The sequence below is a fragment of the Microcebus murinus genome, chromosome 12 (assembly GCF_040939455.1).
Source record: "Microcebus murinus isolate Inina chromosome 12, M.murinus_Inina_mat1.0, whole genome shotgun sequence".
Taxonomy (NCBI): Eukaryota; Metazoa; Chordata; class Mammalia; order Primates; family Cheirogaleidae; genus Microcebus; species Microcebus murinus.
In genome coordinates, this window is record NC_134115.1 from 7,543,555 (window position 1) to 7,565,432 (window position 21,878).

The 21,878-nt window shown below is 39.8% G+C and overlaps 1 long non-coding RNA gene across 1 annotated transcript; it reads left to right on the plus strand.

Annotated features, from left to right (window-relative positions):
- Positions 1-1,410: 1,410 nt before the first annotated feature.
- LOC105881338 (uncharacterized) lies at positions 1,411-21,763 on the plus strand. The gene is made up of 6 exons (XR_012922063.1): positions 1,411-1,987; positions 2,530-2,613; positions 5,715-5,831; positions 11,953-12,056; positions 18,740-18,821; positions 19,733-21,763. It is a non-coding gene; the product is annotated as an uncharacterized LOC105881338 (long non-coding RNA).
- Positions 21,764-21,878: the final 115 nt, after the last annotated feature.

Sequence of the window (21,878 nt, forward strand, 5' to 3'; positions counted from 1 at the left end):
AAACCAAGGCTCCTATAACAAGACAAATAACCTTATTGAAAATTGGGGAGAGTACTTGAATAGACATTACTCTAAAGGAATATGAAGATAATCAATAAACATGAAACATGCTCAGTAACACCAGGGAAATGCAAATCAAACCCACGATGAGACACCATTTCATATCCACTAAGATTTGTTTTTAATCTTCTGAATAGCATAGTTTTATTGCATAATATTCCTGTAATTAAAAGTGTTAAACTTTTTAATGTAAACATTCAAAATATTTCATTATTTTACAACTTTTTGCGCATGTCTTCATTTCTCTTTTTATTACACGATCCTTAAAACATTACAATTGTTATAATAAAAATTCAGATAATAACAGGTGTTGGCAAGGATGTGGCGAAATCAGAACTCTGCAGGGTAGGAGTGTAAAATGGAGCAGCCACTTTGAAAAACAGTCTGGCAGTTCTTCAAATGGTTCAGCACAGAGTTACCATAAATATAGTCACGGACACGGGTGATTGATTGCAGTAGTGCAAACATAGCTTACTGCAGGCTCGAACTCTTGGGATCAAGCCGTGGCTTTCGGAAGTGCTAGGATTACAGGTGGGCCACCAAGCCCTGCCCAGATTTCTCTTTTGGAGTGGAGAAAAAAGTTCTCAAATACATTGTGGTGATGGTTACCCAACTTTGTGAATATACTAAAAACCACTGAATAAACACAAGTGAATGAATTATATAGTATACAACTATGTCCTAATAAACAGACAGGCTTCTTCTGTATGTCCTTCCCCGTCCTTTTGGGCCTCTAAGAGATGGAATGCTCCCTTTGAAGCCAAACCAACTGAGATCAGAGCCAATCCTGTTTCTTTCCCTAGCAGTTAACTCCTTCAACAGTATCATGGGGATGATAATACCCACCTGGAAAGGTTGTGATTTTTAAAAATATGCATTAGGGTTAATACACGTGTGTGATCAGAGCGGAGGCTCTGAAACACTACGCACACAGCATGCGTAAGTAATACATGCATGCCAAATTGGGGTCTTTCTTTCAGGAGGTTCTGAAAAGACCGGATCTGGAGGGCTGGTCGTTTCCCTGGTGTCTGCTCACAGCCCCCTTGTCTCTCAGACTCTAGGGCAGTGAGGCAGAGCAGCCTGCTAACCCCGGAGTCAAAGAAAAGTCCTGCATCCTCGGAACCCAGCCAGACAACGCTGCCGTGGGCTAGAGCAGCCACCGCTCCTCTCAGCGCCCGGCACTGTAGTGTGTAATGCCGGGAAATGTAGTGTGTGCAGCCCCGCCCACGCCGTCCCGCCGCTCGCTGGGCGCCGAGGCGACTACAAGTCCCATCAGGCCCCGCGAGGCCTTGCTGGCGGGGCTGTTGGCGGAAGGTGGCCGATGCGGCTCAACGTGCGGCGGGGTTCTCGGCAGGCGGGACCGGGTCGCCGGCACTGGCGTCTGCAGCTTTCCTGAGCACCAGCTGCCCGAGCTAAACACGCCCGCTTTCCACGTGGGCGCCTTTGCGGAGCTGTGGCGTGGCCGGCTGCGCGAGCCGGGGATGTGTCGCCGAGGGAGCCGCCGGCACCCGCGCTGCCCGGGTCGCGGACTGGGACCAGGAGGATGTCGCGGTGGCCCGGGATGTGGGCTGCCCGCTGCCCGCTGCCCGCTGCAGGCGGCGGCCGAGCTGAGGGCGGTGTGCGGGTGAGTCGGGGCCGAGGGGCTCTCGCAGTTTGGGGCCACCCGGGGTGCCGTCTTGCTCCTGATGTTCTTTGGGATTCGGCCCTGGGGGCCTGGGGTAGGAGGATCGCGCTTTCGAAGCTTTCAACCGGCTGGCGCCTTCCTGGAACACCGGGAGGAGTCCCAGGACCCCATGCACAGTTTCTGCGAGTTGGAGTGAAGGAACAGGACAGCTTCATCAAAGGATAGTTTTTCTGTTTTCGAATTTTGCAGGTGTGTGTTAATGAAGAAAAGCAATGGAATCTGGCAGAAAGAAACTTAACCAAGGTAAACATCACCAGTAATACGCGACAGATTAACTTCATGAACCTCTTGATTTGATATACTGAGGACATCATTCTTGTGATGCTCTTGTCAAAAATACAAAGTTTATTCCAATCATTAGGAAACAATAGCCAAACTCAAATTGAAGGACATTGTACAAAATAACTGATTAGAGATCTTTGAATGAGTCAAGATTGGGAAAGACAGGGAGACTTGAGTGGACTAAGGAAATAAAACCAATGCCATGTGGGGTTCTGGGTAGGAATCTGAAACAAAAAAAGACATTAAATTAAAAATTGTATGAAATTTGAAAAATGTCTGTAGCTAATAATATTATGTAAGTGTTAATTTCCTGTTCTTGATCACTTTTCTATGATCATATACGGTGTTAAGTTAACTTAGGGGAAGCTGAATAAGAGACATGAGGAACTCTTTGTACTATTTTTGCCACTTTAAGTATGAAATTAGTTCAAAATAAAAAGTTAAATATTAAAAAAGCCCAATAAAGAATGCTGAACTTTGATTTTTCTTATATTTACAACAAGGTTAGAAAGAAGTTCTTGTAACATTGGGAAGAAACCATTGTGATAGATCCTGTCTGTAGACAAGAAACATTTGATTATGAGATGGTAAGATTCTCATCTTTTTCACCCTTTTCTCATGAAACAGTACACTGTCATTGGCTGAGTGTTAGTGTTGACTGTGTGGTAGTTTGATGTTGGATATGCTTAGTTGGAAACAAGCTAGAGAAACTCCACTGGGACTGGGAACTAGTGAGGAAAAGGGACACACAGAACTAAAGTGACTGCATATTTGCCTCTTTCAGATCTCTGCCTTTCTCTTTGCTTTTAGCTTGGTCCTTCTCTCACTAATAGGCTAAATTTATGCCTTATCATCACCCTATTTCTGGTCTTTTTGTTCTGCTCCTGATTTTGGTTCAACCACATTCTTAATTCTAATCCATTATTTCTTTTGTAAAACCCTAAGAAAAATTTAAGATGATGAGTGTTGGGGAATTAAGAGCTAATAGACATAATGGGTTCATAACCTTCTATGTGCCAGACACTGTACCGGGCACTGAATAATGCATAATGGCATCTGTCATCTCTCCCACTGATTTTATTTTTATTGTGGTAAAATTTATGTAACATAAAACTTACCATTTTAACTATTTTTAAGCGTTATAAGAGACATGAAGCATATTCACAATGCAGTGTAACCATCACTGCTATTTCCAAAACTAAATAATCTTCCTAAACAGGAATTCTGTACCTATTGAGCTATAACTCACCAGTATCCCCTCCTGCAGTCTCTGGTAACCTCTATTTTACTTTGTGTCTGTATGAAGTTACCTATTCTAGATACCTCATATAAGTGGAATCATACAATATTTGTCCTTTTGTGTATGGCTTATTTTACTTAGCATAATGTTTTAAAGGTTCATCCATGTTATAGCATTGGAACTTCATGCCTTTTTATGGCTCAATAGTAGTTTATCATATGGATATAGCATATTTTGTTCATTCATTCATCTGTTGATGGACATTTGGTAGTTTCTACCTTTTGGCTGTCGTGAATAATGCTGCTATTAAAATTGGTGTTCAAGTGTCTGTTTTTAGTTTTTGTATTCAATTATTTGGGGTATATACCTAGGAGTGGAGTTGCTGGGTCATATCATTAATTCTGTTTAAAATTTTGAAGAACCACTAAACTTTTTCATAGCAACTTTTCCCTCAGCAATGCATGATGGTTCTAATTTCTGCATATCCTTGTCAACACTTTCTGTTTTGCTTTTTTTTGTAATGTCCGTCCTACTGGCCATCCTAGTGGGTGTGAAGTGGTATCTCATTGTGGTTTTGATTTGCATTTCCCTAATAACTGATAGTGCTGAACATCTCTTATTTGATTTTTGGCCATTTGTATGTTTTCTTTGAAAAAGGTCTACTTAAGTTTTTTGCTCATTTTTAAATTGGGTTGTTTGTCTCATTGTAAGAGTTCTTTGTATATTCTAATACTAGATCCTTACCATACATATAATTTGAATATTTGAATATTTTGAATAATTTGAATATTTTCTTCCATTCTTTGGGGTTTGTTTACTTTCTTGATAATATCCTTTGATGTACAAAAGTTTCTAAATTTGATGAAGTTCAATTTATCTGTTTTTTTTTTCTTTGTCATCTGTGTTTTGGTGTCATGCTTAAGAAAATGTCAAATCCAGCATCATGAAGATTTTCCCCTATGCTTTCTTTGAAGAGTTTATAGCTTTAGTGTGTAAGTTTAGGTCTTTGATTTATTTTGGGTTAATTTTTACATATGGGTTAATGGTTTGACTTCATTCTTTTGCGTATAGACATCTGTTTTTCCCAGACTGTCCTTTCCCTATTGAGTGGTCTTAGCATGTTTGTCCAAAGTCAATTGACCATATAAGTTCCTCTGTTCTTTTCCATCGGTCTATATATCCTTATCCTAGAACTGCACTGTTTTGATTGCTATGGCTTTGTTGTAAATTTTAAAATCATGAAACGTGAGTCTTCCAAATTTATTCTTTTTTGTTTTGGCTATTCTGGTCTGTCAGAATTCCATATGAATTTTAGGATAAGTTTTTTTTATTTCTGGAAAAAACACCATTGGGATTTTGATGGGAATTGCATGGAATCTGTAGATTACTTGGGGAGTATTGACATTTTAACAGTATTAAGTCGTCTAATCCATGAACAAAAGATGTCTTTCTATTTATTTAGGTCTTTAATCTTTTTTAGCTACCTTTCTCCACCCCATGGCTTACAACTACAGATTTTATTTTTTTATTTCTTTAACTTTTTTTTTTTTTGAATTTTAGAGACAGAGTCTTTATGTTGCCTAGACTGGTCTTAAACTCCTGAGCTCAAGTGATAGTCCCGCCTCAACCTCCCCAGTAGCTGGGACTGCCGGCCCTCACCACTGTGCCCGGCTTGTTTTGTATTTTTGAAGTGTACCAAGCCTTTCACCTCCTTGGTTAAATTTATCCCTAAGTATTTTATTATTTTTGATGCTGTTGCAAATGGAATTATTTTCTTAATATCTTCAGATTGTTCATTGCTAGTGTATAGAAATACAATTTGTTTTTGTATTCTGCATCTTTGCTTAATTTGTTCATTAGCTCTGTTTTTGTGTGTGCGTGTGTTTGGATTCTTTAGGATTTTGTATGCATAAGAGTATGTCCTCTGTAAACAAAGATAACTTAATTTCTTCCTTTCTAGTTTGGTTGGCCTTCCTCTCTCCCTCTTTCCCTCCCGTTCTCCCTCCCTTCTTTTTTTTCTCTTCTTCCTTCCTCTTTCTCTCTCTTTCCCTTCCCTCCCTCCCTTACTCCCTCTGTTCTCTATCTAGAACTTCTAGTACTATGTGGTATAGGAATGGCAAAAGTACACATTCATATCTTGTTGCTGATATTAGGGGAAAAGTTTTCAGTCTTTCCCTGTTGAGTATTATGCCAGCTGTTGGTTTTTCATATATGGCCTTTATCATGTTGAGGAAGTTCCCTTCTGTTCCTAGTTTATTTAGTGTTTTTACCACAAAAGGGTGTTACATTTTGTCAAATGCTTTCTGTATCAATAGAGATATGATCTGCTTTTCCCACATCATTTTATTAGTGTAGTGTATTGCATACATTGATTGATTTGCTATTTTTCTTTTCTTTCCTTTTTTTTTTTTTTTTAAGAGACAGTGTCTTTGTTGTTCTGTTGCCCAGGCTGGAGTACAGTGGCATGAACATAATTCCTGCAACGTTGAACTCCTGATCTCAAGCAATTCTTCTGCTTCTGCCTCCTGAGTAGCTGGTACTACAGGTGCATGCCATCATGCCTGGGTAATTTTATTTATTTGTTTGTTAGTTTTTATAGACAGGATCTTACTATGTTGCAGGCTGGTCTCAGACTCCTGTCCTCAAGTGATCCTTCTGCTTTGGCCCCCAAAGTGCAGGGTTTACAGACCTGAGCCAGCATGCCCAGCCTGATTTGCTAATGTTAAATTACCCATGCATTCCAAAGATAAATCCCACTTGGTTGTGGTGTATAATCCTTTCAATATGGTGCTGAATTTGGTTTCCTAGTATTTTGTTGAGGATTATTGCATTCCTATTCATAAGGGATATTGGTCTGTAGTTTTCTTGTCTTGTGGTGTCTTTGGCTATGGTACCAGGATAATGCTGGCCTCACAGAATGAGTTAGGAAGTGTTCACTCCTTTTCAGACCTTTTGGAAGAGTTTGAAAAACATTAATGTTAATTAATTCCTCTTTAAGTGTTTGGTAGAATTCACCAGTGAAGTCATCTAGTCTTGGGCTTTTCTTTTTTGGGAGGTATTTTATTACTGATTCAATCTCCTTACTTGTTACAGGACTACTTAGGTTTTTTTATTTCTTCTTAAGTCAGTTTTGATAGTTTGTGTGTTTCAAGGAATTTATCCTTTTTATCTAGGTTATCCAGTTTCTTGGCATACAGTAGTTCATAGTTTTTTCTTGTTATCCTTTTTATTTCTGATTTTTTTTTGTAATTTGAGCCTTCTTTTCTTTATTGTAGCAGAAGTTTGTCAAATTTTATGATGTTTTCAAAGGACCAACTTTGTTTTCATTGATTTATTTACATTGTTTTTCTGTTTCATTTATCTCCACTCTAATCTTTATTATTTCATTTTTTCTGCTTTAAGTTTATTCTTCTTTTTAGTACCTTAATGTTTACAGTGATTGGTTGAGATTATTGTTCTTTTTAATTTAGGTATTTATAGCTATAAATTTCCTTCTTATCGTTGCTTTTGCTATATCTCCTAAGTTTCATATGCTGTGTTTTCCTTTTCATTTGTCTCAAAGTATTTTCTTATTTTACTTGTATTTTTTTCTTTGACTCATTGGTTGTTTTAAAAGTGTGTTTGGTTTCCACATATTTGTGAATTTTCCAATTTTCCTTCTGTAGCTGATTTCTACTATCACTCACTTGTGATTAGAAAAGATACTTTTTGTGATTTGGGTTTTTTTTTTTTTTTTTTTTTTGAGACAGAGTCTTGCTCTGTTGCCTGGGCTAGAGTGCAGTAGCATCACCCTAGCTTACAGCAACCTCAAACTCCTGGGCTCAGGTGATCCTCCTGCCTCAGCCTCCCAAGTAGCTGGGACTACAGGCATGTGCCACCATGCCCAGCTAATTTTTTGTATTTTTAGTTGCCCAGCTAATTTTTTTTTCTATTTTTAGTAGAGATGGGGGATCCCTCTTGATTGGGCTGGTCTCGAACTCCTGAGCTCAAGCAATCCTCCTGCCTTGGTTTCCCAGACTGCTAAGATTACAGGTGTGAGGTGCCGTATCAAGCCTTGTGATTTTGGTTTTTGTGAATTTAAGATTTGGTGGTCTGTCCTGGAGGATTGGCCATATGCACTTGAGAAGACTCTATATGCAGCTATTGTTGGATGGAGAGTTCTGTATATGTCTGTTAGGTCTAATTGTTTTATACTGCTGTTCACGTCTTCTGTTACCTTGTTAATCTTGTATCTGGTTGTTCTACCCCTCACTGAAAGTGGGATATTAAATTCTCCAACTAGATGGCGCGGCTGTCTGGGCGCGCGGGGCGACGCGGGGCTTCTTGGCGGCCTCCACGCTCGCTGCCACGGTAGCAGATGTTGATCGGTTGACGGCAGAGGAGCGGAAGCAGATTATACACGACCTCAAGCAGCAGGGTGGTCAGTAGCAAGTGAGAGAGATGCCATCTACAAAGAGTTCTCCTTCAAAAATTTTAATCAGGCAATTGGCTTTATATCCCGAGTTGCCCTACCAGCAGAGAAGATGAATCATCACCCAGAATGGTTCAGTGTGTACAGCAAGGTCCAGATAACTCTTACCTCGAATGACTTTGGTGGATTGACCAGAAAAGATGTGAAGTTGGCCAAGTTTATTGAAAAAGCAGCTGCTTCTGTGTGATTTCTCCCCAAATACATGTAAAATCTTATACACTTCTTAGCTGCAATGCATCGTGAAGGCAATGTGCTTAAACAAATTAAGTTGTAAATTGAGTTCACCTTTATATGCTACATTTTATAAAATCAGTATTTAAATACAAAATGATTTAAATTTGAGCCTGAGGTACTTTTCAGTGTATCTAATCGAATGTATAAGATAAGCCAACCCCGGTAATCTTCAGAAAGAGAAATATCATTCTCAAAAACTAGAAGTTGGGATGGGGGAGTATTCACACATTTTGTAATTCAGAAATTCAAACAATTATGGTGACTTTACAAATGCATTATTGTAAGGTATTAGAGAATAGTTGTAAGGTGGAAAAAGAATTAGGAACTCTGCAGATAATGGGTTTTAACATCATATAATAATTCTTATGACACTAAGGTTGATTTGGATAGTACTACATAAATCATCAGATTATAAAAGTCATAAAAATTAAAAAAAACAAATCCTCCAACTATTGTAGAACTGTCATTTCTTTCTTCAATTATATTTTTGCTTCATATATTTTAAAGTTTTATTGTTGGCTGCATATAAGTTTGCAATGTATAGCTGTATACATCTGTATAATACATGCTGGGTGGCAGTTTTTGTCAGTATATGATATACTTTTTTGTCTCTCAGTTACTTTTTTTAAAAAATATTTTAGAAACAGTATCTTGCTGTGTTATCCAGACTGGCCTTCACTCCTGGGCTCAAGTGATCCTCCCATTTCAGCCTCCTGAGTATGTGGGACAACAGACATGCACTACTGCACTTGGTTTTTGTGACTTAATATATTTTGTCTGACAATAATAAAGCTGTTCCAGCTTAGTACTGGTTACTGTTGGCATGGAATATCTTTTGAACTTGTTTGTGTCTTTGTATCTAAAGTGAGTCTTTTGTAGATAGCATAGATGTATCAGATTTTTAAAATACAATTTGCCAATCTGCCTTTTTAATAAGAGAGTTTAATCTATTTATATTTAAAGTAATTACTGATAAGGGTTTTCTTCTTTCATTTAGCTATTTGCATGTCTTATATTTTTTAGTCCTTAATTCCTCCATTACTGCTTTATTTTATATATGCCGTAGTTGATTTTTTTTGTGGTGTACCAGTTTTATTCCCTTCTTCCTTTTCTGTACATATTCTTGGTATTTCCCTAGCAGTGATCTTAGAGATTATAATTCAATCTTATAATAACCTCCCTTTTTTGGTTTTGTTTTTTGAAACAAGGTCTTACTCTGTCACCCAGGCTGGAGTACAATGGCATGATGATAGCTAACTGTTACCTTGAATTCTTGTGGTCAAGCAATCCTCTGACCCCAGCCTCCCAAGTAACTAGGGGTATGGGCATGTGCCACCATGCCTGGTGAATTTTTTTATTTTTTGTAGAGACAGGGTCTCACTATGTTGTCCATGCTAACTTAATTTTAGTAATACAGATAGTCCCCAACTTAGTGGTTCACCTTATGATTTTTTTACTTTATGATGGGTTTATCAGTGTATTAAATGCATTTCAACTTACAATATTTTTGATTCATGATGGGTTTTTTGGGGCATAACCCTACTGTGTAAGTGGAATAACTGTACCAATTTTGTTTCCATACTATATACAAACATTCTGTTCCTACATTTTGTCTCTCCCTTTTTATATTGTTATTGTCACAGATTATATCTTTATAAACTTATAGATACTGTTTAATCCATTTGTTTTGGAATCACACAGGAAAAATAGTACAGTAACATTGTCTTCAATACTTACCTATGTAGTTACCTTTACCAGTATTCTTTATTCTTTTCTTTTTTTTTTTATTTTGACACAGGGTCTCCCTCTATTGCTATGGCTAGAGTACAATGGCATTGTCATAGTTCACTGCAACCTCAAGTCCTGGGCTCAAGTGATCCGTCTGTCTCAGCCTCCCGAGTAGCTGGGACTATAGGCGTACACCACCATGCCCAGCTAATTTTTCCATATTTGTAGAGATGGTGTCTTGCTCTTGCTCAGGCTGGTCTCAAATTTCTGACCTCAAGTGATTATCTTGCCGATGCCTCCCAGACTGCTAGGATTACAGGTGTGAGCCACTGTGCCCTGCTCTTTATTTTTTTTTTTATGGTTTCAAGTTGCAGTCTAGTGTCTTTCATTTCAGCCAGAATTCTCTTTAGCATTTCTTATAGGTCAGGTCTAGTGGTAATGAACTTCCTTAGCTTTTGTTTATCTGAAAATGTTTTAATTCCTCCTTCATTCCTGATTTATAGTTTTGACAGATATAGAATTTTTGACTGATAGTTTTTTCTTTCATGGCTTTAAATATGTCATCCAAAAAATAAAATTTTAAATTAAAAAATAGCTGGTTATGGTAGTACATGCCTATAGTCCTAGCTACATGAGAGGCTGAGGCAGCAAGATCATGTGAGCCCAGGAGTTCGAGGTCAGCCTGGGCTACACAGCGAGACCCATCTCTAAATATGTCAGTCAGTCATCCCACTGGTTTCTAGTCTCCCTGGTTTCTGTTGAGAAATCTGCTGTTAATCTTATTGAGAAACCTTATTTTGTTTAGTAATTTATGGTTTCCTTTAGCTCATTTAACACATTTTTAAAAATTGGTACATAATGATTATACAAATTCCTGGGGTACTCATTTAGCACATTTAAGGCAGTTTAACATCTTTTTTTGTTTGTTTAGTGGGCTTTTATTTATGTGTAAATCTAGCTTTTGCCTGTAGGAACAATTAATTGACATCTTTGACTAGTAATTTCAGTGTGTGGGCTTCCTCAGGCTTGGTTCCTGTTAAATTCCTATTTTCTTATGACTGTGCCATACTTTCCACCTTCATGTGTTTTGTAAGCTTTTGCTGAGAACATTCTGAGTATGTTTTTTCTTGTTGAAGGCTGAGGCTGCCTGTGACTTTTCCAAACTATTTTTGAAGCATGTGTATTACTTTTCGTGTAGTGGTCATTGACATATCTGTTCCATTATCTGTGCAGTCAGTCAATGATCTGACAAAGATTTCCTTAAATATATGGCTCCATAAAAAAACAAAAAAGGATAAATTGTCCTTTCTCAAAATCTTCCAGTAGGTGGTGCTAGGGGAAGCTACTACTGCCTGGAGGGTCAAACCCAAGACAAACATCTGGGCCAGGCACTCAGGGAGTCCTCAGACCAGCCAAAACCCAGAACCTCTGATTTGTGGAGGCCCAGCGTCATTGCTGGTACCAGCCAGCTGCTCCAGGAACTCAAGTTGTGTCTCCTCTGCGGTGGGGCTGAGAAACGTGGGGGTGATGGTTGGTTTACATACACTGCTTGCTTATGAAAGATCAGCAGCCTCTCCCTTCATCAAACACTCCTCTGGTTGTTGTGAGTGTCCCATGTGGTTCCAGAGTTCCAGACTAGTGGATTCCAGTGTTGTCTTTCCAGCTTAATAGTTGTTTCTTTAGAGGGACTGAGCCACAGGGCTTCCCACTCTGCTGTTTTGTGTGACATCGCCCCCGCTTATTTTTAAAACATTCTACATCTTTACTTAACCAGTCCACCCTGGTGGCTCCTATTTTACAGTTAATAAGCATATAAAATGGAATATGATATATTAGAGATATGATGGTGTTGTAAAAAGCACAAGGGATTTAGAGCCAAACAGATCTGTATTTGCATTCTAACTCTGGTGTAAAGTAACTAGAAATGCCAGTGTTATGCCAACATTAGTTGATATTCTTGTTTCATCATCAGTTACTAAGAACTTAGTGCCAACCATCTTATTAGATGCTTTATGTACATATTCTCAGCAAAAGTTTTGTAAAATAAATATTTTCTGGTATTTGGGTTCATTTTTTTCTTTTTGTTACAGAAGAAGAAACCAAAGCTTAGCGATGTTTCCACAATTTTCCTGAAGTAGAATTAGGCATCCAACCCAGGGCTGTCAGACTCAAGCCCTTGCTGAGAGCCCTCGTTCCACACCACCTCTTATCTGAGTTAGTGTCTGATTTCAAGGTCTCTTTCTCTTTCTTCAGGAGTCACTTGCCACAGGAAAAACCTGCAAATCCAGCAGACGTGATTGAAGAAGGGGAGCTTATCCTGTCTGTGGATATCTTGTGCCCCGTTAAATTTTCATAAGGTCAGTAGTAAAACCTTTTGGGTTTCGTGTATAATCTGAGTTGTCAAGGGTTTAGTGATTTGAAGGATCACATTCCTATTCAAAATAAATGCAAGCATATGGTGCCTATCTGACATCTTATTTTTAGAGCCAGCAGTTTGTATTCTTGGTTTCTTTTAATAGGGAATATTGGAAATATGGTCAAATTTCAAACACTGTCTTGATCAATAGGATTACAGTTATAATATTGGAATGTATACCTGATTTCTGCACTAGAAGCAACTAAAAGTATATGTAAATCCACAATAATTCTAATTCTATGAATTCTTGAGCCTTTTTTGCAGAAGAGTTGGCTATTAGAGGAGTGGAGAGTAACCTTTGTTCATGAATTCAGAATGTTTGGGAAGTTACTGAACTAACTAAAGACAGGTCTTCTTTGTTGAAAATATGGAAAGTTAACAAGTCATGGGTATCCACGAATTTCTCAGAAGTCTGTCCTAGCCCAGAGGGAATATAGTCTTGATTCCCTAAATAGATGTGTCATAAAATCTGATGAGGTTTAATTACAATATTACTATACATAAATTACACTGAATAAATAGGCATTTATGAAGCATCTGGAATTTAGTTATACTAATTACCTTGTTTGATTAAGATCTCAAATTACTAATAAGAAAATAAAAGACAAAAACCAAAAAAATGAATCTTTGAGTTTATCACCTGAGGTTAGGGTATACATTGTCTGACTTCAATGAGGTAACTTTTAGGAAATTTTAAGAGACCACGCTGCTGATGGAGTTTTATTCCCAAGGCTCTCAATGCTAACGTCAGTTTGGCAGCATCTTGATTATATATACTTTAGCTTCTACTAGAAAAGTTCTGTTGCCAAGTGTCTTAGTTGTACCGATGGGATTTTAGTTTATGGAGGTAACCAGGTGATGACACAGACAGGCCAATGCCGTTGAAGGAAGATCTTTATTACATTTCTTGGGAGGAGGGGGCATGCCACACAGGGCCATAGAGAAAAGCACTGTTCTTAGCTAGGAGGCTGAAAGGAGAGAGGGGAATGCATAGACCCCAGTTTTTACTGGGGTTTCTGTGGGAAAGTCCAGGTGGGGAGGAGTGAACAATTTAGGACAGGCTAGGTTGAATAATTCCAGCAGGCTTTGGGACATGGGCTCTGTCCCTTGTTGCCTGGTACCTGGTGCCTGGTTGATTTAGTTTGATGGGGTAGCAGGGGAAAGATCAGCTTGGTGTGTGAGACTTAGATAAAGGAGGTGGTTTCAGCGTATGGGCTCTGGATCACAGGGGAGATGGAAATAGTTCTGACTGTTAGTTTGGCCCTATAATTAATGGATGTGAAATAGACAAATACAGAATCTAAGAAAATAAAACCAAGTTATGTGGACAATTTAAATTTAAGAAAATCAGTAACTTAATTTAGATCTGGTGAGACGGGATTTGTAGTTTTGGTTTGCCGTGCTGACATTGGGCAGTCAGAAGCTCACAGAGCTGAGGGATTCAGTGACCTCCAGATTGGCGGAGAATTCAGCAACACTCTTGACCAAGCCCCTGAGCACATCAGCAAAGTAAGATGATTTTCCTCCCATAGCACAAAAGGAAATAATGGTAGGAAGCTAAGGGAATAATGATTACCCTAGCAGGCTCGTAAACATCACAGTAAATGCTTCCTTTTCCCACAGGGTTCCATTAAGTCCTACCCTCTTTCCTTCCCTTATCATCAACTTCTCCAAAGAGGAGGCTCTACTCTGTTTGATTTCCTCATCCTTCATTTATTTCTAAATCATTCTATGGATATTCTTCCTTCCAGGGTAATAGTGGCCACCCGATGGTGTAAACAATTGGCCACTTTCAATTGGCCATTTTCGTACAGCTTGACCTGGCTGTAGCATTTGACTTTGCTGTTCACTTGCTCTTGTTTCAAACTCTGGGAGCTTCAGTCTGTCATAATGGCCCCCAGCAAAAGGTTAGAGCAGACCGAGAGCCTCGGTAGTTCACACCCTTTCTTTTTCTTCACCTTTCACTGCCCGTGGAAGGACCTGTCAGTGGGAGGACCAGTCCCCAGCAGGGAGAGAGCGTATGAAGGTGGTCCCTGTTGGTGTTTCTCAGTGTGGTGCTCTTAAAAGGACAGAGAAACCCCTTGTGCCCGTTGGATAAGGATGGAAAGGAGCACAGTGGTAGACTGGCTGCCCACAAAGTTTTCAGAAGGGATCGTTTACCCACCAAAGCAGAAGGGCCTTCATCCCTCTGGATTTCATCATAGGGCAGGATTGAACTAATTCTGTTACCTGGTACAACTCTGGCAGAGAACCCCACATTTATTGGCCCATATCAGGAGAGGGGCAGCATTTCCTGTAGATAAATAAGGAGATATTTGGAACAACTAGGGTGGAGACAGAGTTTGGACAATAACCAATACAATCTGCTTTTTTGCTGGTTCTTGTTTCACGAGCCTCATAAATGTCGGTCTAGCTCAGGTTTCATCTTCTTTCTTTTCTTCTTAGGCTGGCATGTAAGGGCTTCATATGATGGTTCCCAAATTAACTTTCCACACTACTCACCCTCTACCTTTATACATTATGCTTTGGCCACGGTGGGTTTGTGTACCTTCCTCAGGCATATTATACTTTTTTATGCCTCTGGGTATTTGGATATGGCAGGAAACCCTTTCCCTCCCTCTATCTGTCTGGCACGTTCATACTCAAATTTTTAAACCCAGCTCAAAATTACCCATTACATAAAATTTTTCCTGACTGTCCTTTCTTTGCCACCCTGGTGCCTTTTCATTTGTCCGTTGCAGTGTGTGTCACAACATGCGGATCCTATTGGATAGGGGTCTGTCTTCCCCCGGGCTGTGTTCCAGTCTTTTTGGTGACTAGCGTGGAGGCTAGCATCATGGGTCACACGGAGATTACACTTGGGTATTTTTTGAGTTATGTTGAAAATGGTTTTAAGATATTTAGGCTTTTCAGGGTTGATATCTCATTGCTTTTGGAGCTAAACAATAGGGCAAAGAGAAAAAGAATTTCAAAACAATGTATAGACCAGGAAATAAGAGATTTATCTTTTCTTTAAAGGAGAAACAGCAATCTTCTGCAGTTTCTTAATCCTACTGAAAAACCACAAGGTGTTACAGTAAATTAATAAGATCAATCTAATAAGAAAAACCTGGATTTACCTTCTTCATTCTAACTGTGCCATTGCTCAAAGCATTTTTTTTTTTAAAGATACAGTCTCTGTCTCGTCGTAGAGTGCAGTGGTGTCATTGTAGCTCACAGCAACCTCAAACTCTTGGGCACAGGTGATCCTTCTGCTTCAGCCTCCCAAGTAGCTGGGACTACAGGTGTGTGCTGTGACTCTTAGCTATTTTTTCTAATTTTTGTAGAGATGGGATCTTACTCTTGCTGAGGCTGGTCTCAAACTCATGAGCTCAGGAGCTCCTCTGGCCTCTGCCTCCCAGAATGCTAGTATTGTAGGCGTGAGTGACTACCTGGCCCTCTAGCCGTTTTGAGTCAGATTGGGAGATAATTCTTACCTTCAGGAAACCATGGAGAATGTTTTTAACAAGCCTTAGGTGATTTATTGTGTTTGTACATAGATGCTGATGCCTTTAGAAGTTTTCTAAGCAGGGGCTAAATGACCTATGGTCCTATTTAAAAATATTTACACATTTACTGTTATGCTCTTTCTACCCCTTTCATCTGTGAGCACTTACCATGTGCCACATGTATGCTACCTTTGGAATGAATTATCACCATTTTACAGGTACAAGAAAGAATGATTTCAGAGCACTGTCATGTGTTGCCCAAGTTCAGCAAGCAGTGATGGGGGCTATATTTAGACCCATGTCATTTCACCTTCAAAGCTCACATTCTTTCTTCTTTTCTATATTGCTGGAATTAAACTTGGCTTTAGATGTCTTTCTCTACCATTTTGTTTACATGGCGAATAGGCACTGAGTGAAAAGTTGAGTGATGCTGTGATTAAAATACGCAAGACAGCAAGCTTCTAGTGTCTTTGTTCAGAGATCTGTTTTGTTTGCTTCCTTGTTCTCCAGCTATATTTTGGAAAGGTGAACACATAAGTGAGATTTTGTGGATGCTAACAATTTTCTGACCCTTGGAAATTTTTCTTTTATTGATTGGCAGTTGTATTTTATGTTGTTTAAAAAAAAAAATTTGTTTTGGAAAATTTCAAACAAACAAGAGACTAGTATAATGAACCTCTAATGTACCTATTGCCTACCTTCAACATTTCTCAGCATCTTGCCAGAATTATCTCATCTGTTCATCTCATGTCATTGTCACACCAAACAAAGTTGAAAATAAGTCCCTGGGTTTTAAGGCTTTTTTTATTCACAGGATATATTTAGGTGTATTCCATTGGCAATCATGGAGCAAATGAGGGAGTTGCAGCTCTTACAGCTAAGGAAGTGAGAATCTTTATTCCAACCACTTATCAGGACTTCAAGGGTATTTCTTTTTTTTAATTCATTAAATTTTTTGAAGTCTCACTATGTTGCCCAGGCTGGTCTCCAACTCCTGGCCTTAAGCAATCCTTTCACCTTGGCCTCCCAAAGTGCTGGGATTACAGGCATGAGCTTCTTAAATGTCTATCTTAGAGGAGCTCTAAGAACATACTTTATACATGTATTATTCTGTTCCTTATTATAACTTTTTTTGTAAAGGAAAAATAGTAACATAAACATAAGTTGTAAAGATTTCCTTAACCAAGCCTCCCTAGCACTTCTCTCCCAGTACCATTTCCCTTGCAGAAGATCCTAGGAATATTTCTGAAGTTCTATAGCTGATTTGAATATTTGCAAGAGAGTAAATAAATAACTAATAAATGCTTAAGATTGTATATAAATCATGACTTTGTTTAAATGGCTATACTAGTTATCAGTAGTTACTTTGTAAAATGCACAATGTGCATTCGGTTACTAGCAGAAGTAACCTCTGACACTGGTTTCTGCATATTGGTTAGCGATCCCCCCCACACACACTTGGAACTTGGTCAGTTCATCTAGCTGAGGTACGGACAAAATAGGGAAACCGGTTGGTGATTATCTTTTGGTTACTGTTAAAAATGAAAATTCACTGGTATTGAGATTATTCACATCTTCCATGCTATCCATTTATATACTGAGATAAGGAGAGGTTATTAATGGGTGACTTAAGATTTAGATGGAAAACATTTTTGTTGTTTTAGGTCTACCTGGTAATCAGTAATTAATAGCAGAGTGATTTAAGTTGCTTAAATCACTTAAGATGATGTTCTGTAGATGTGTTTGTAATGAACAAAATTTTATATACATTGAACCTTATTTGGGACCCTCGCTTACCTCTTTGAGGGTTTGGAAGTGTATAAAGTGTCAGATTTTCTGTTTGGTATTAAGTGTCTTTATATCTCCATGACGACCTGTGAAGAAAGTAATGGCTTTACTCATATTTTATGTGAGGGTCCAGAGGGTCAGTGAGATTTAAACAGGTCCAAGGAGAAACAGCACAACCAGTCTTGGCAAGAGTATCTGACACCAGTGCCACATGATCTATAAATGGAGGAATGAAGACAATTATGAAAGAAAAATAGAAACTTCTAAGAAGTAGGAGAGAAATTGTAATATTAGGGTAAAATTATTTTCGTACCTGAAACTTAATATCTTCTGTAGGCCATAAATAGCTTTTGATATTCACCACAATCCTGTCAGATACTATGGCAGAGATTATTCTCACTTTACAGGTGAGGGCACTGAGGGCTGAGGAGAGATACATGCCCAGAGTCACAAAGCTATTATCATCAGCACTAGGTTAAGGAAAAAACCCAGGTCTTCTGACCCTCTTTCAGGGGCCTGTTTCTAAGCTTATAGTGGAGGGCAGTTCTAACAGTGGTTCTCAACTCTGCTTGCATTATTTTTCCTAGAGAGCTTTGGAAAAATACTAATGTCTGAGCCACATCCTCAAGGATCCTCATTTAATGAGTCTCAGGTGAGACTTGGTCTTGGGTGTACCCGTGATTCTATCTTGCAGTCAGGATTAAGAGCCACCCCTTCGATAGAAACTCTGGAAGAATGAAGGTTAAGAAACCTGAGGGCTTAGACCAGTTGCGCTACTATTGTGGTACTTGGGGCAAGATTGCTTGCGTAAAGATAGAGATTCATATTCTGTCTGCCTGAGGGTTATTGAAAATGTAAGGAGAGAATTTTTTTTAGGGAACTCATTGAAAATATTAAAAAATACCAGAAAAATATAACTTAATCAATGATTGTTGTTTTCACAGGGGAGACATCAAGATAAGATTTTGTTTAGTTTTTAGTTTATCCAAAATAGCTATCACTGCTGTCTGTGCATATAATGAAATAACACTGAAGTTTATTTGATTTCTAATTGAGTTCCTTTTATGAATTGCAGGACAATATGCAAATTTAAATCAAAGCTAGTGACTAAAACGGCAATAGGATAAAATTGAAAGTTGCTACCTTCATTCCTGGTAACTGTCATAGTACTTGTCACAAAGTAGGTTCCCATCAAATTTTAAACAGATTTAATATGCTGAGCATATTCTATGAAGTTTCATAAAGCTATTGGAACATGTTAGTATCATTTTATGATATGTAAATTTTGAATTAATACTTTTTATAATTGTTAATTATAGGCTTTTTCTCAACATCTTTTCTCTTGTAGGACCTATATATAAATCAGTGTTTTATTTAGAAGGAACATTTTACAATGATAACAGATACGTGGAATGCAGAGATTTAAGCAGGTATAGTTTCTAAAAATTTTCTTAAACTATTTCTACTTCTCAAAGTAGTGATATCTCCACAAATCCTATTATTGGTCTTTTAAGGATGTTTGCAAGGAATTTTTTGTAGATCTTGTATTGAGCATTACATACATCTAACAAAAATTAAATTAGACGTAGTGGTGCATGCCTATAAATGCCAGCTGCTCAGGAGGCTGAGGCAGGAGGATCTTTTGAGGCCAGGAGTTTGAGGCTGTTTGATCACGCCTGTGAATAGCCACTGCACTCTAGTGCAGGTAACATAGTGAGACCCTGTCTCTAAAAAGATAAATAAAACAAAAAAATTTTAATCTTTATTCTAATGCAGCAGTTCTCAAACTTTTTAGTCTCAACTCTCTCTCCTTCATATAATTAAATAATTGAGGGCCCCAAAGAACTATCACATATGTGGGTTGTAGCTATTGATATTTATCATATTAGAGATTGAAACTAAGGAATATTTGAAGTATTAATTTAAATAATCTCATTACATGTTAATGTTTTTGTGAAAAATACCTGTTTTCAAAAATATGCAAGAAATTGTTACATATTTTGCATTCAAGCTGAAATGATAAACATCATGTCACCTCCAGAAAACCGGTCGCTTATGAGAGGATAAGAATTGAACAAGGCAGGTCACAGCTGAGTATTACCGTGAAGGCAATTTTGACCCCAGGGAGCATACTTTGAGAATTGTCACTCTAATAGATGAAGAAAAATTCAGTGTCCTCTTATCCCAATATGTATGAGACACTATGGTCTTCATCTCAAGATGGCAACTGTTCAGTGAGTTGGGTGAGCCAGGTTGTATGAATCACAAACCCTTTTCTGTGGTTTTTAAGTTTTTGTGGGACAATGTTATATCCTTGCCTTTTTCCTTTTTCCTCCCACAGGACTATCATTGAGTGGTGAGAGTGCCATGACAGAGGCTGTGGAAAGTTTCAGACTGCCAGAATGGAAGATTTCACCTGTGGTGACGTGCATATTAAACTAGGCTTTCCTTACTTGCCCTGGCACCAGGGAGACTGTGAGCATGTTGTCATTACTGACAAAAAGTAGTCATCGTTGCAACTTGGCTTGGGAATGGCAAAAATAAGTGTCTGCTTTCCATGCAATTAGCAACTCTCTGTATCCATTTGCATCCTCTATTCATTTTTTGGGATATCTTTAAGAAATACTTTACTATTTATTAGAGGGTTAAAATCTGTAAATACTTTTAAAAGTATCTCCATTTTTATATTAAACAGCTGTTATTCAGGTACTAGTCACCCACTGTGTATATAATACAGGTTCTTTGCTTTACCTGTTTGCAACTGTGTTTCTAGGCTTGTCTTTTTGGCAAAATTTGAAGGAGATAACAAAGAACTAGGGAAAGAGAAGAGTAATTTTAATATTTGACAAGTGTGAAGTCTTAATTCTTTGATAGAAAGCTTTAAATTGGGAAGGAGCTAAGATAGTCTAGAATAAGATTTGTGGATTAATTAGTAACCAGTCTCCACAATTTTATATCCATGCACTGCTTCTCAGAGAGCTATGAGAAGAAGTAGAAGCACTTCACCCAAAGAGTAAAACCGGGAACAAGAAAGACATGGGACACCACACAGAGTAGATTAAACAGACACAAAGGGGATCTGAGGATGATGGGAAAGGGAAATCCTGATATGAGAACTGTCTACAGACCTGGAGAATAGTTTAATGCAGAGACGAGCCAGGAGCACAGAGAGTGCAGAGCCCCTGCCGCCAGTGCGTGGTGGCCCGACTCTCTGAGGGTCCTTTCCTCCCGTTGCTGCTGGGCCTGAGCGCAGTGTCCCCCACGCTCCCGCCTCAGCCTGCAGCCGGGAACCTGCCTCTGTGAAGTTCAAGGCCCTCTCTAGGCGCTCTTTTTAGCACTTTGCACAGGACGGGTATGTTAGCCTGCCCAGCACAGCTGATGGCAAAACAAAGCGAGATGCTCTGGAGGGCCCTGGCAGCTCGCAGGATGACGGGTGTGTTTATTCTGAGATGCCTGGGGTACTTGCCATGCCCGCTTTTTAAATTTTCTAAACCAAAGTCGAGCAGGCTCAAGCCCCAGCCACCTAGATTACTGGGAGGGCCAAAAGTACACTTTACCTGCCTCGCCCTCCCCGGCATCCTCACTCCAGCCACGGCTTCTGCAGGCCAAGGTCGCTGGCGGGGCCTCAAAATGTGGAGAGTCGTCATAATCCATTCAAGGGCTGCTTGGTTGAGTGCCCCTAATTGTCGCTCCTGCACCCTGTCATTGCTCCTGCGGGGCCTGCCTGTTCCTCTGACCCCAGGGTCCATCAGCCGCCAGCTGCCAATCCCCTCGGCACCCAAACTTCACCCACAGACACACAGCCCTTGCCTAGGCCACCTCACGCCATGTGGGGGGAGCGTGGGGCCCTTCCTCAGTCCTCCCCTGGGTCTCTGTGGTGGAGTCCCTCCTGCCCTGCAGATGTGGGCAAGACAGTCCCCACTTCATATGTCCTGGAGGCCCAGAAGCAGCAATGAGGGCCCAGTGACACCCTAAGTTCCTGTGGCCCTGATTTGTGGGGTCTGAGCTGTGTCTTGATCACTTTCCCCCCACCCAGCCCTGCACCTGCCCCCGCCTTTGCGCGTGAAGGTGGCGCCTCTTCCCCTGTCTTCCCCACTGCAGGCAGGAGGCAGGGATGTTGGAAGCTGCAGTGAACTTGGCAAGACTGAGTGGGAATGAGGACTGCGCTCCAAGGTGCCCTTCCCCAGATGGGCTGGAGCCTCCCCTCAGATGTTAGGGTGTCCTGTCTGGTACCTGCTTGCGCAGCACTATCCCCCAGGCATTAACTCCGTGCGACAGCCTGGAGCCCTGGGGGGTGGCCGTGTTACTGTAAGTCACGGGGGTTGGGGGGGTGCGCTGACTTGCTGGTGGAGGGCGGGGGCACCAACCACGTCTCCCTTCCCAGCTCCACCCACTCTATTCTAAGGCTGGGTCTGCAGCCATCCTTCCCCCAGTGCAAACAGCTGACCTGGAAGGTTCTTGAAGCAAGTCCAGATGCCCGTTCTGAA